Source organism: Taudactylus pleione, unplaced genomic scaffold (assembly GCF_031769625.1).
Source record: "Taudactylus pleione unplaced genomic scaffold, aTauple2 ptg000256l, whole genome shotgun sequence".
NCBI lineage: Eukaryota > Metazoa > Chordata > Amphibia > Anura > Myobatrachidae > Taudactylus > Taudactylus pleione.
In genome coordinates this window covers 14,592,795-14,608,325 of record NW_028284658.1, presented here as the reverse complement: position 1 = coordinate 14,608,325, position 15,531 = coordinate 14,592,795, and the positions used below count along the sequence as shown (strand labels likewise).

At 40.3% G+C, this 15,531-nt stretch overlaps 1 pseudogene; it reads right to left on the bottom strand.

The window, feature by feature from the left end:
- LOC148514965 (uncharacterized) overlaps positions 1 to 11,060 on the bottom strand; it is a 33,554-nt pseudogene extending 22,494 nt beyond the window's left edge.
- Between the last annotated feature and the right edge of the window lie 4,471 nt (positions 11,061 to 15,531).

Sequence of the window (15,531 nt, the reverse complement as noted above, 5' to 3'; positions counted from 1 at the left end):
AAGGAAGAACATGTGCTTCTGCCCTTCCCCCTCCCCACTGTCTAGTGGGTACTGGATGAGGTCTGTTGTAGGATGGTATTGTTGTATATTGGAATCAGCTTGTGTTGTACATGTTGGAATATTAAATGGTGCAGTGTTTGCCTGATGTGTTGGCATATGATATTCAGCTTGCATATTTAATTAACTATGGCATTATGGGAGATTTCAATGTGGGTTTTTCTGACTTTCAAAATAGAGTTTGTGTTCAGAGACCATGCGGTTTGAACAATAGGACAAAGGGTCCCAACAACCCCCACTAACACTCTCAACAACCATTTTATTCTCTCTCTCTCTCTCTCTGTATCGTCTATATTGTATTTTAACAAGCATTGATTTTATGAAGATTGATTTGATGAATATAAAAATATTTTACTTATAACATTTTGTGTGCATCGTTATCTTTATGAAAGGAAATTATCCAAATGATTTAAAAGGTATATAATTCTGGTTAACACTTTGCGAAGTTCATATATTTATGTTACTTATAACCTGATAGTTATTATATGAAAAATAGAATATTTGCTTCAGATATATTGGGATTAAACGAGCTGGCAATGGCCTGTGTGTACAAAAAGAAAGAAGGAAAAACACCCCTCATCATTGGTGCCCGAACAGGTCTGCTTTTAAAATTGTGGAAATCATCATTAGCGACAATTTTAATTCCCACAATTAAAAAAAAGCAGAGAGAACCCACATATTTTTTTTGTGTTAGTTTTTTTTTTGTTTGTACACAGGATGCCACTTGTAGAATGGCAATCCAGCGATGCCTGATTTAATTATAATCCTCACAGTATGTTTGTTTTCATTTTTGAATGATATGTAACAGTTTCTCTTTCCAACAAGCATATTTTGCAGGATTGCAAGGCCTGAAGTTACACTGAACAGCAGGCTCTAAGAAATGGTGACTCCTGGTTATTCAAGGTACCCTGTATTAACCCTTTCTGTGCTGCATATATCATATCTGCAATAACACACTACAAAAAAATAAACACACTTACACTTGGTACAATAGATTTCTTTACAACATCATGGCTGCATTACCATGAGGCTCCACCATTCCCCATTCATAGGAACACAAAAGCACACAACTGTCACATGCAAATATACACAAAAATAATTGTTTTCTCTGATAGATTGCAATCCACAATTTATTTATAGATAATAATCTGCCGGAAGTGCAGGAAGACATTTATATCCCTTAAAATATACATACAGAATATCATATACCCCCCCATACACACGCATGTACACTTCTCACACATACATTCACGGTATATCACTCCATTTATTCACCCTGCAGCATATCTGCAGTGAAACTTGTGCATTAAGGTCACACATTACACATTGGCACATGTACAGTGTATGTTTTAAAGTACTGGAGAATTCATAATTAATCGCAGAAAACACAAATATAAATAATAATTTTTTATAAAATATTAATGTTTTATATATTTGAAGCAAATGAACGTAAATTGGAATTCATGTCAGTGATGGTAAAATTATTTTACCTATTGTACTGCAATGTATTGCAGGATTGTTCCAATGTTGTGTGTTCTGATAATGTCACAAACATTACAATTGGCAAATTTTATGATGTTTAGTAGAATAATCATGATTTATACAGGAGCTGGATACAGCACCAATGTGAATTATGATTTGCAATCACTACCTTCTGTTGTTCTCAATGTCTGATTGTGAACAAAAGGGGGGGTTTACACAGAATCTTGGAAAACAGGGATCTGTGTAATATGGCATTACTGAACACACACATGGCTGCAATACAGAAGTTTTGAGGTATTTGTGTTGTACACGTGATCTGTGTGGAGTCTGTACATGCATATGAAAATTTTGTGTGGAGTTTGTATGTACTCACCTGTTTGGAGTTTATACGTGCCGCATATGAACATTTTCTGTGTGGAGTTTGTATGTGCTCATCTGTGTGTAGTTTGTATGTTCTAAAAAATCCTTGCAATACAGCAGTTTTTTTATTTATTTTAGGTTAAGAAATTCACTTCTGAGTAAGTTATAACATGTGGTGTGTTATACTGTATTATCTGTGTATTAGATCGCATGTAAACCACATATAATCTTGCAGTTATAACTGAGTACGATTTAAAGGTTTGCGTAATATGCATAATACATTGTTTAAGATAATCAGGGACTTGATGTGTTTTGTCAAGGAATATTAGGGTGGTTAGTAGTAGCCCTGTGAAAGCTTGCATGTTTAGCTCACATGAAGCGTTGGTCGCTATACATGCATAGAGCATAAGCAATGACGACCCGGTGTCTGGGGTCTGGTGGCATAGGACAGGATACGTAAGAAAACTGTATGGAAAGGTTAGCAAGGTTCAAAGAGATTTAAGATCCTTATGAATATCTGAGATGTCATGGATATTTTTGATGTGTCCCAAAATAACAGTAAAGCAATTATTGCTTATGATGTAAGGCATTCTGTTGTTTTTATTCTAACCATTACTTCCTACAGAAGCATGTCTTTGATAGTTGAGCGGGTACTAAATTTTGGCAACGCGGTGAGAATTTTGAGCAGAGAAGTGCGCACTGAGAACCTGTGAATGGCGTGAATTAGCTACTCTCGCTGGGTGATCTCAGATCTGTAAGATAAATTCTCCAATCTAGTAAGGATTGAGGACTTCATTTCTACCAATACGGACAGGAAAAAGTAATACACCAGCAGTGTCAAACTGGAACAGTGGGGCCCACCGGAGGTTTTCTGTACCCCTATGGTCCAGTCTGACCCTGTATACTAGTCAAAACTCAGATAGATATGGATTTCTGTAAATAGATTAAGTAACTCGCAAAGGGAGGTATGTGTTTAACCCATTTATTCAAGTCTGTAACAGCTATATAGGTAACACCGGTGTAAAGCCTAGAATCAGGTGATGTATTGCTAAACAGGGTATGATTAATTGGATCATATGGCAGGTTTGCAATGAGTCCTGTAATAATCGTTCTGTATATACTGGTAAGCAGAATGGTTGAAAAAGACTAAATCGCAGATTGGCAAAGTCTGTAATAATGGTAAAAATGGCTAATTTCATTTAAGATGCCACAGATGTTAGGATATCTAAATTATTGTTTTCCTTTAGGTAAACAGGTCATGTGGTAGGTATATATGACTGCAGGAAATATGATTTTTTTAGACCGCGATTTACATTACATTATAAATATTAAGAACAATGTGATATGCGTAATACTCAGAACGTTGGTCATGGGATGTTCCTTAGAAGTAGGGATATCATATGAAAAGCAGAAATAAGGAAATCTAGATTTGTCGTTACTGCAGTAAATAAGCAGACGTCCTTATGATACTGATTTCAGGTGCTAACGGATTTAACTTTTATACTTATAGCAATGTTTATGATATATGCAATTGTTCTTAAGACTGTATATAGTATAATATGGGTTAAAAACAGACAGGTGGTATAAAATCCTGCTCATTTTTAAATCCCAGGTGTATACACGTAAAGTATAATGGTATAAATATGTATATCGGAGTAAAGGATTCAAAAATTCCCTATTGGTAATAAGTAAGTATTGCAACCCCTGACCAAATTCATAGGAATTGGAAGATGGGTGGACAAGGTCTTTTTTGTAGTATCTTGGAAATATTAATAGCTGAAAACACTGTGTATTTCTCATGAAGTGACTTATGTGGTAAATTACATCGGAACTGTTGTAATTGGTAACAGGTCATAAGGAATAGTTCTTAGAGATCTCAAGTGATTGATAGTAACATGCACAAATGTGATATTTTTGTGTTTATAAATCCCTGTAAAATCTAGTTAAATTGTGGTGTAGGTATTATGGATAACCCAATGGTGGAGGTTTCATTCACCAGAACAGGGGGATTGACATAGATCATAAAAATATGCATATGATCATACTGTTTTAAATTGTTGCAGTGACAATAACTCATCAGAATGTAAGTTTTTTTCCCCCAAAACACCTGTTGTAATTTTGATATTTTACCTCTGACGACCAGTAGAGACACTCACTGGTCTTAGGAGGAGAAGTAGTAGAAGGGGAAATACATATCCATTTCCCAGCAGAGGTGGTAATGCCTTGAATTATTAAGGGTTTTTAATGAAAAAAATTACATTTAAGGTTGTTTTAAAATGGTCTTATATTTAAACAGGTTCCATAAGGTGATTTTCTGTTATTACTAAATTAATTGGGTATATCTATTAACAGTTTGTATGTTTAGAATAGATAAGACTTAGTTACATATTGACATGCCTGTATTATGTACATTAACATTTCTTTCTATTTTCTCGGAACATCAGAATGCAGGTTAAAGTAGATCAAATGGCCCAAGACTTCCCTGATTCTCCTCAACAATTGATACACAGATTATTGTCAGGAGAAAAGGGGGGGTGTTATATGGGTATTTGAAGGTTGGAAATTTAGAATTTCACAGATTAGGGATATTTTTTTGGAGATTTTCATAGGAAATGAGAAAAACAAAGGCATTGTAGGATCTTGAATGCCATCTAGTGGAGAAAACGATGTAAAGTTGAGTCTGGAACACTCGTCAATGTTAATGATATGTGATTTTTGAAAACTCCAATATGGAGCAGACAAAATTCTAAATGATCACAGTGGGTGGGGAGGGACCGCTAACGCACGGAGAATCTGTTTTTCATCCATGTAGGCAAATCAAGTCAACAACAGATATCTGAAGACTGTAGACAGATCGGATGGAAGACAAGACATCAGATTTGGTAGGAAAGATGGAGCCATTCAAAAGTACTGATATCTCTCAATTTCTTATTTAGATGCTGACAAGGCCCAGCTGCAGACAGACGATATTCCTGGCAGATGACTACACGAACCCTAAGATGATCAGATGGAACAGATCGGAAGGACCAGAATACGGATCATCCAAAGCAGATGTCCAAGATGACAACACTCCAGAAGTGCGCCCACATCCCATGTGGCGAAGATGACAACTATAGGCTTTTGATTCCAAATGTTAATAAAAATTAGGAAAGGGTTTGGTTCACATATGAAAGATTTTTTTCTCCTTACATACACTCAAACAAGGTTTTTTCCATCTACATATGCGAAGCAGGAGAGGACCGTTACTTCTCCGCCCTTTCATTACCTTTTATTTTGAACTGTGAAAATTACATTATGATTATTTCCACTGAATTCTCTCTCTTCTCACCACCTGTATGATCAACGAACATACACATAACACATACACTAAAATAGTGATAATACACAAGCTTATGTCAGTTCAGCTGTCAGATGTCATTGAACTCACACAGGGGGAAAATGTTAGTGTGTATATAAAAATCAACATATAGTATAATAATCACAAAATATAGAATATTAATTCCTTATACAGCTAAAACCAAAATATATAAATGAAATGTGACAATTTTCCCAGAGCTTAGAGGTAACACAGAAACCAGCTCACAAAACAATCTAATTAGCATTTGTTTACCCTAGCTAAGAGCCACAGTTTCCTGTCTGAGGCTCTAGATAACACAATAAGGTTTGGGATGCCTTTGTTTCGGTACGACACCTTGCAGGTGGGAGGCTGGGAAAATCAAAACACACAGCTGACTCACTGTTGGGACAGGATTGAAACACCCACTTTTTGAACATACCTATCAGGTGTGTTCAAGGCGGAGTTGGGTTCACAAAGAGACCCCAGACCTCAATTATACTAACTGAAGGACATGGTCACTCTGACTGTGGCAACCAGACTAGGAAGATGCAACCTCCATCTCTTGGAGACATGGAGAAACTGGCTGTGTATCTACCTGGAGGCTAAGTATACTGTCTCTCCTACCACACATGGCTTACAGGCAAGATGTAGAAATCATATGTTTTTAAGGGATATGGCTTATGTATTAAGTAGTTAGTATAGTTTGTAGTGATTTATGTAGTGATTAATATTGTGGTTCATAGTGGAATCTTTGTTAACGGCCAGGTTATCAAGCTGTAATGCTTTGGTTAGCCTTAGTTTGTGTTAATCTGTAGTAGACAATATGTAAAAGTTTGCAGTGATTTGGGTTCAGTTTTATACATATGGCTGGCTATGATATATATTTTAAGTTTATAGGTATCCTCTTTCCCCCTTCCTTCCCATGTGCTTGAACAATAGCATAGTCTGAGAAAGATAGGTTTAATGTGTGTTGTATTCTTGTGGTCTGACTGTAACATTGTGTACTGAGATATACATACATACTCGGCTCCATGTGTTGTGATCATAGTTATAATAGTATCATAGTTTTGGTGTTATTTCAGTATTATGATAGAATTGTGTACTATGAGTTGTATACTGGTATTTTAACTATTACAGAGGAATCAGCTTATATGTATTATACAACGTTATAGTATCTGAAAAGCTTGTATAGTATAGTGGATGTAATCATAGGCTAGTATCAGTGTTTTATATCATGGAAGTTGAAAATATTAGACACTGGTATATAATATAATGTACTGTTTTGGTCCAAAGATATCACACAGTTGTGGCGGGTGAGAATATTGGTATTATCTACATGGTATTATGGGAGTCTTCAATGTGAGTTTTCAAAATGGAGTTTGCCTAGGGATCATGAGGCTTGCAAACAAAGGAAGAGCATGTGCTTCTGCCCTTCCCCCTCCCCACTGTCTAGTGGGTACTGGATGAGGTCTGTTGTAGGATGGTATTGTTGTATATTGGAATCAGCTTGTGTTGTACATGTTGGAATATTACATGGTGCAGTGTTTGCCTGATGTGTTGGCATATGATATTCAGCTTGCATATTTAATTAACCATGGCATTATGGGAGATTTCAATGTGGGTTTTTCTGACTTTCAAAATAGAGTTTGTGTTCAGAGACCATGCGGTTTGAACAATAGGACAAAGGGTCCCAACAACCCCCACTAACACTCTCAACAACCATTTTATTCTCTCTCTCTCATCTTTGTATCATCTATATTGTATTTTAACAAGCATTGATTTTATGAAGATTGATTTGATGAATATAAAAACATTTTACTTATAACATTTTGTGTGCATCGTTATCTTTATGAAAGGAAATTATACAAATGATTTAAAAGGTATATAATTCTGGTTAACACTTTGCGAAGTTCATATATTTATGTTACTTATAACCTGATAGTTATTATATGAAAAATAGAATATTTGCTTCAGATATATTGGGATTAAATGAGCTGGCAATGGCCTGTGTGTACAAAAAGAAAGAAGGAAAAACACCCCTTATCACCATATATATTGGTGCACTTTCAAATTAATTTGCAAATATGAAAAGTCTGGCTTTAACTCATAGTTAAATGGACTTGTAAAGTTATTTTTTGTCTTAATTTAATTATTTCAGTACATTGAGTGCTAGGTATGTTTGTATGGATACTATAATATATTAGTATTTGATTGACTAAAATGGATAAAGTGATTCCCTCCCATATTTACGTGGTACATTATATAGCTTTCCCAGTTATGTTACAGAATATAGTGTCCCTACTATATACATTTCATCCTCCCCTCAGCTCCAATCAGATCATCCCCTATTTAGCCACCTCTCACCCTTCCCTGTCTAAAGCGGAATCAGACCCTGGCACCAGGAATATCCCCAATTCAAGATGAACATCTCTAGAGAACAGATAAAATTGGTTCCTCACCTCGTTCCAGCAACTTCTCACTGAGAGGAACCTCATAGGCCTGGCACAGCCTCAGGATTTTGTAATACTGCTGCAGCCCCTGTCTCCAGAACTGTTCCACCAGCTCTGCTGTCTCCCCTCACAGTGTAGAAGGCAGGCAATGAGCATCCACGGCAGCATTGCCGGTGCACACAAAACGGCACTGCTCTAACCAGTCCAAAAGCCGAGTGTTACTCTGGGGGGGGCATACTTATAATGCTTATACCGTGCTGTCACCAGGTTCCCTAAGCCTAAGGGCCTGATCCTGAATCACGCACAGATTAGTAGGCGGCCACATCTAGTGATTTTTCGCAGACTGCACATGCATCTATGTGAATATATGTTCTATTCAGAGTGTTGCGCCATTTTGTGTATGAATACTAAATGGGCGTCAACAATATGGATGTGCGTTTTGTGGGTGTGCTATTGGCTTGCTGTGTTGCGTTCTGGTATGAGTTGTGTGAATGCACAGTAGATGCCAATTTCAGATGCATCTCCTGTACCCAGTAGAGGGTAGGGGTAAGTGCCGCTGACAGTGATGACGGCTACTCCTGTACGAAGTATAACTCTCTGGCAAAGGATGCTGAGACTTGTAGTTCGCTAACAATGGGAGTGGTGGCCATGCCTACGTATTTCCATCTTTGGTATCCTCATCTTTACTCTGCGTTTCCTCTCTTTGTAGTTCTTCCCAATGTCCTCCATGTCCTCATAGCTGAGGGGTCTTCTTTCCTCCAAACTGACTGGGGGCACCTGCAGAAACTGTGACCTGCTCCCCCCGCTTTGCACACTGTGGACTGGCCGAGATTCTGTTCTTAAGCTTCCTAGGCCATCCAGCATCCCAGAGAGGGTCACCACAGGCTGGGAATCGCCTCCCTCAGTGTTGTGGTCACTGGGAGGCTGGAAATACCTCACTGCGGCTGCAAGGAAACTTATGTTTAACATGATATGGCCAACGGAGACACAAAACACACAGCGTCGCAGCTCACGTTGCACTCAAACAAAAACAGTACTTGTGCTTTTCTGTCAAGAATGAGCAATCTGTTCTCTGTACCAACAAAGGATGATGTTACCACCAGGCATAATTGTCCCTGTAACTATGGTCACCCCAGGTCTTCTACCATTTTATCACTATCCACTCATTTCATTGGAGACTTCTTATGTAACACCACCTAAAAACTAAACAGCCATGATGAGTCTACCTGCTGGATGTATGACGTAACTACCACACTCTTTATACTCTCAGCTTTGTTTCTCATTTGTTAGCTAGAAAACCAATATTTGGTTAGTAATAGGACTATGGGCAACTATTCTGCACAGGAAGGATCCCTGAGGTGAGGGTGTGTAGGAGATGACCGTGTTAATCTACCTGGGCTGACGGTTACACCATTCTTATGGTCTTCCTTGTTCTTCCTCCTGGAATAATGTCCCACTGACAGCTCCTTGTAGTTGATTTGATTTGGCTGCTTATTGCTGAGTGAGATCACCAGGTCATCAAACTGCAAGTCACTGATGGGAATATTAGCCTAGGAAAGAGCAGGGCTTGCGTTACAGTCCAGCAGTCAGTTCGATAAACATCTCAACTATCCAAGGTTGAATGCAGGAACTGAGGAGCCTATTACATGAGGGCCAGCACCACTGGATACACTAGTATAGTATGTATTTATCTACAAGTAATAAATAAGAGAAAATAGGAACTTAGGAAAGAGTTATCCTTTGACCAAACAACCCAACCACCATTCTTAAATCACCTCTTTTCTCACAGTCTTCAGGTCGTGGCTGGAGATTTGTTTCCTCTTGCTCTTGTCTGTCTGGTTATAGAGGTCCACCAGCGCATCCGGCGCTGATTCAGGTAACCTCCCAGGATAGCCAGGGCTTCCGGTTTAGGCTGCTGGATGGTGGGTATGATCACACGGGACTGTGAGCTCCTCATCATGCTGCAACCACCTGCCTCAGTTTTATATGCCTGGAAGCACAATAGCTGGTAACAGGGATCATCTAGTTGAGGTATATCAGATATCACAAGTATCTAGGAATAGTGAAAAGATGTTTCAAACCAGAGCAGATGCATTCTTAGTAAAATTCTTAATTATTTAAGGAGAGATTCAATCAGTAAACTGAAATGCTGCCTCTACTAGGGGTGTGTGTGAGTATGAGGGGGGTGCCAAAAATAATTTCTGGAGGGAATGCTGTTCCTTGTATTGTCATACTGGAGGATGCTGGGGTGCCACCAGGTGAGTTAGCTTTAAATTTAGAAACACATGAATATATGACCCAAAGTGGTGCTAATATTATGAAGTGTAGGAGCTGATTAGTTGGTACTTTATCTCCATCCGAGGCTTAGTATATAGATCCCAATTTAACAACAATGATGCCAGGAGAAGATGAAGCAGTTTAAAATGGAACTCTAATACACAGATATAGTGTTGTTCAGAAAAGTATTCAGAAGTTGCTTACTGCCCTTTACCATATTGAAAGCATGCCCCACATTTTTAATGACTGATTTGGGTCAATAAATAAATTAACATATGTTTTACCATCCTCTACCTGTTTACACCTCCTATTAATAAATAACAATATTGTCCTTCTGTAACAATAAAATGGTCTTAGCTCTCAGCATGTAAAACACGATTAGCAAAACCAACATGGCAGCTCCCACTGAGTGGTGGAGAAGAATCATATGTCAGTATAAAATACCTGTGTAACACTATAAAGGTTTGAATGGGCAGTTGCTGAGAGTTTAAGGATAAGTGTTTCACATTTCTGGTTAAGTCCCACCTTAAGCTGCACCGGTGCTGAAGGATAAGTTTGCCCTTTGGCTGTCGATAGGACTAAAGTTGCCGAAAATTGTGATTTCTAAGTGATGAACCCACCGTTTCTTCAGTGGTTTCTAGGGACATTCGGCTTTTGAGACTTCTCTCATCCATCCTATCCTGTACACAGGTTTCTAGGTCTGTCAGGTCCGGTTTTCCACGCAGACATTTGTCTGTATCCCCCATACTGTCCAACTGGGTCCTGAACTTCTGTCTTTCCAGTAACCAGTCTGAAATGCTCTGACCGGTGTTACTAGTCTCTCCAATCTCAGCCATCCTTTCAGATTGCGACTTAATGATGCTGTTAGAAGTCACAAGCGACGGTTCTGAAACCTCCACTAACCCAGATTGCAGTTTTTCCATGGGGGGAGCAATGATGTGTCGTGTCCTTGACTTTGGAGGTCCAAATGTCCTGCAGGCCACCTTGAAGATATGAGTCTGGGACAGATCTCTCTGCTTGTACTCCGTCAAGTGATTATCCATTGGTGGATGAAAGTCCTGGAACGAGACTTCTGTAGCCATTGTCACATTCAGCATAGTTTCATCTCGGATAATGTCATTGGAGCAGCTCCCATGTGTTACATGCGCTGCAGCATAAAGGCAGCGGTGGCACAAGTGCTTCTACTCATTCTGCTATTTCCATGGGCGACAGATCTCCGGAGCTTACACTAGGGCTGGTCCTGGAATGGAGAAATATGTAAGCGGCTGAACATGTCCAGGATCATTGTTTTAGTGGTTTTACTTCACAAAAAAAAACATTAGACTCTAATTCGATTGCAAACGCAAATTAGCTTCACAAAAAAAAAAAAAACACATCTCACTTGCACCCATGTTGGAAACCATTTTTTTTTTAATGTAACAACCAAATTCGCTTTTACGCATCAATTAAACTCAAATCCTGTCCGTGACTGTCGCTACAGCATAGCCACACGTGCACAGTGCGACTTTGATGCATGCGCAGTGGCAAAAAAAAAATCCTCCTACTGCATCCAACATTGACATTGCATGCAACTCTGGATTAAGCCCAAGGAATTGGGTAACTGGCAGCTTATGCTGAAACTTGCAGTACCACTACTGTCTGAGCCTGGACTAGAGGGCAGACATAGACCACTCCTGAAAAAGACCAAATAATAATAGATGATGAGAATAGCCTCTGGCTGGACCAGATGGTACCGTGCAGTAAGAAACCAGAGACAGATCCAGAAAATTGTACCCACTGCAAAAATCTGATATCAGGGCTGTCACACCCCATGCATTAGTGATAATATCCGGCTTCTATGCTATAATAATACAGGGCTAGGCAACGTGACGCGCTCCAGCTCATGTGGTACTACACATCCCAGCATGCCCTTCCACAGGGTTATAATGCTCTAACAGCAAAGCTCTGGCAGGGCATGCTGGGAGGTCTTGTTCCACAGTAGCTGGAGTGCCACACATTGCCTAGTCCTGCTAAAAAACACTATGTATAAAATAAACATGACATGAAGGAGCAGCTTTCCAGCAATACTATGTAGGTGCAGGAGGATGCAGGAGCCTTCCAGTCCCTCTCACACATACCAGTGCTCTCACATCTCTCCCTCCAGGCTTGTTGCTTTCAAGGTTCATAGTGATGGCCCGACCCCACTCTCTGATTGGCCTGGCTAAAACATGTCCCCAAATGTCTGACAGTGGTCTGGGGTTGTCTCTCATTTTCTTGAAGACCGAAGCTGGTTGATGATAAGGATGTGGGCTCAAGGAAATGTCTCCTGTACTGGAGACAAGTTGTTTAATTAATTAAAATAATAATAAAACAAACGTCAGAAATGAGAATTCTGTTTTGCTGCCAGTGAGTGTTTGGCTCTCTGCTGCCAGTAATATGCCTCACAAGCTAACATCTGACTTCCTGTGGAAGCAGCAGAGCAAGTTTGTGTCAGAACCGTGGTGTGTGCCCCAAATGGACGAGTAAGTTGTGTTCTGTCCACTTTCTGAGGCAAAAGATATGCTATTTGACATTGTGTTAAGGCCCCCATACATCAGCAATAGATTGCAGCAATCGTGCAATTTGCAATCGATTGTGTATAAAAATCGATTGCAGAATTGCCACAATCGATTGAAAAAGGGAAAGATTTTTATATACAATCGATTGCAAATTGCAGAATTGCTGTAATCAATTGCTGATGTATGGGGGCCTTAAGTCCTGTTGGGATGATACTACATGCTCTCTCTCTGCAAAAACAAAGAATTCTGAGTTTGCATGGAATTATTTTTTTTTGTTATTATTGTACTGTAGGTGTAGGGGCGTGTGTATATAAAAAAAAAGTAGGATATAAAGAGATTTTGGGGTGTTTAAATGATAAAAATGTATTATTTTTCAATTAAAGAAAATACTGTCATTACACTTGGGGTGCCTAAACTAACAAGATGATTTTGGGATAATTTGAGGCTATTTTTTAACCCCCAAAAATGACATGTAATCGGTGGACTAATTAAGCTCATTGGAAACCTCCAAATGCCTAATTAGTCATTAGGGAGAAGGGGGGTGAGTGGCCAAGGAGTTCTGCAGATTGTCCCAACATTGTATCCTTAAAATAAAGATTTTCCCTACCATAGGCGGTATTAAATCAGTTTCACGTCCGTGATAAAGTTTCGCCTGCCCAACTTTCCACCTACATCGTGTGTTTTGGACACGGAAACTTATTGCTCGTTCCCCCGCTATTCACCCTATTCAATTCCAAACCACGCGAAAACGGCAAGCCGCGAAGTTGGAACAGGCGGAAAGTGCTGTCAGAAATGGGGAAATCAGCCTGAACCCCCGAAAAAGATGCACTAACATTGGGGATCAATGTAGATGTGCCCGAATAGCCCTAATAAAGCTATTTGCGGTACTTCAGTTGTTTCAATAGCTTCTTATTAGCATCTTTGCACAAGTGGTGAAGAATAGCATAAAGCAGTATTTTTGGGTGAAAATAAGTAGTCCTGTCAAATTTGGGGTACTTGAAAATGGGTGCTAGCATGTTTTATAGTCGCTAAAGTGAAGTTTTAAAAACGTGAAAAACGCACTTGTCGCATGCACCTGCAATCCTAAAAACACCTGACCCATCCTTGCAGACCCCCAAAAAGTCTATTTCGCTAGTGTCTATGCTTGTCCCCCCACTTTTTACTTTTTCACCCCCAAAATTAAAGTACTTTTTTGGGGTGTTCTTAAGTTTTTGATTTTGGAATTTTTTGACACCGTTGTCCTTTTGGGGACTGTCCCAAGGGTTCTGAGTGGTTTCCCAACCTTTGCACCCCAAAATAAAAAAATTGCACTTCTGTTCTCCTGCTATTCAGAGGCAAATCTTTTTCACCTATTACACTTCATTGACTTTCCGCGTACGCGAAAAGCGGCTGGAATTGAATACAGAGATAAGTTTCCACCATGCGAAAAGCCGAGATCGGCGATACTTTTCCGCAGATCTCGGCTTTTTGTATCTAATTCAATACGGCCCCTTGTCTCACCCTCAGGGAGGTGCGGATGGAAAACTTTGAGTTTACTCTGACAGGTTCAGTGCGATTTGCTAATTGGATTGCAACATGAATTTGCTATGTGAATTGGCAGAGAAAACGGCAACTCGCACCTCACAATTCGCACCTAATTGGATTCGTCCATGTCAGTAAGCAGTGTGCATTGCAGTGTCTGTGTCAGTAAGCAGTGTGAGTCATTGTCCGTGTCAGTAAGCGGTGTGTGGCTGTGTCAGTAAGCAGTGACAGCGTCAGTAAGGAGGGACACAGGAGGGGCGTGGGCATATAATAGGTTAGACAGGAATATATATGAAGTCACTGCTTTTGCTTTAGATAACTTGTTTTGTTTTCTTACATTACAGCCTCCAGCCTCAGAGAGCCCGTCTGGACCACAGCCGTATAGCGGTGAAGTCACACATCAGATGTAGCAGCAGCAGCTGCCCGCAGCATCACCTGAGATCCAAATTATCTGGACAAGTTAGAAACAGAGACTGCTCTGGTCACACAAGGGGCATTTGATAGAAATGCTAGCGAGCATGAGCTGGCATGTGAGAACCTCTGGTTTGCAGTTGGTGACATGTGAAGGCCATGGGTAGGGCATGGGGCTCACTGGAAGGGCGAGGGTTACATTGGAGTGTTGTGTGTAGGGTGCAGGGCACACTGAAAAGCTGTGGGCATGGTGTGGGGCACTCTGTAGGACATGGGGCACACTGGAGTTCTGTTCATGGAGCAGATAGAAACAAACTTCAGCTTCCCATCAGAAGCACATAATTTCCCTTCTAGCCCCAACGGAGCAGCAGCACTGAGGAGAGGTCAGGGGGCGTGGTGTATATGTAAACTGCGTCACCTAACTACGGTGCGGATTCTGTACTACTACAGAGCAAACAAGCATCTGCTCCAGGCCCAGGGTGCAGCCTTTTAGGGCGCACAAAAGATGCAGCCGCTTCATTGCTGCACCTTGCCAACTTAATAAAAAATAGATTGGACCACTGACCTGGCTCCAGTTTTCCCGTGGGACCCTCCCCCCTGCTGAGCCACCTGTCCCCCCTGCTCTCCAAACTGTCTGCCACCTCGGAAGTCAACAAGTTTGGTACACAGGCTTATTGCAGAGTATGATGTGAATGTGCATTAATAGAGTACATAGGGCTGCACTGAGTGGTAATAACTTCAGGAAGAAGACTTTAAGTTCATGGACTTTCCCTGATTTATCTTTGCTTATTATTACAAGGAGCTCACTATTGCCCCAGAATGACTCTATTGAGAGAACTAGTGATCCGGGCAGCAGGTACATGTGCGTACAGAAATATGGGGCCCAGTACAGAGGAATTAGGCTGTGTTTCTGGCCACAGCGGGCCCCCAGGCAGTCCGGCCTCTGATGGAGCCCCTGCATGTGCATGATGGAGACCCTGTGTCAGATAACTGACCTGCCATGGTTATGCAAATCAGTGATGTCACAGTGGCCAGTGATGTCATAACACAGGACAGCCAGTGAGGCTCACCCTCAGCAGAGACTTGCATTATAGTTACA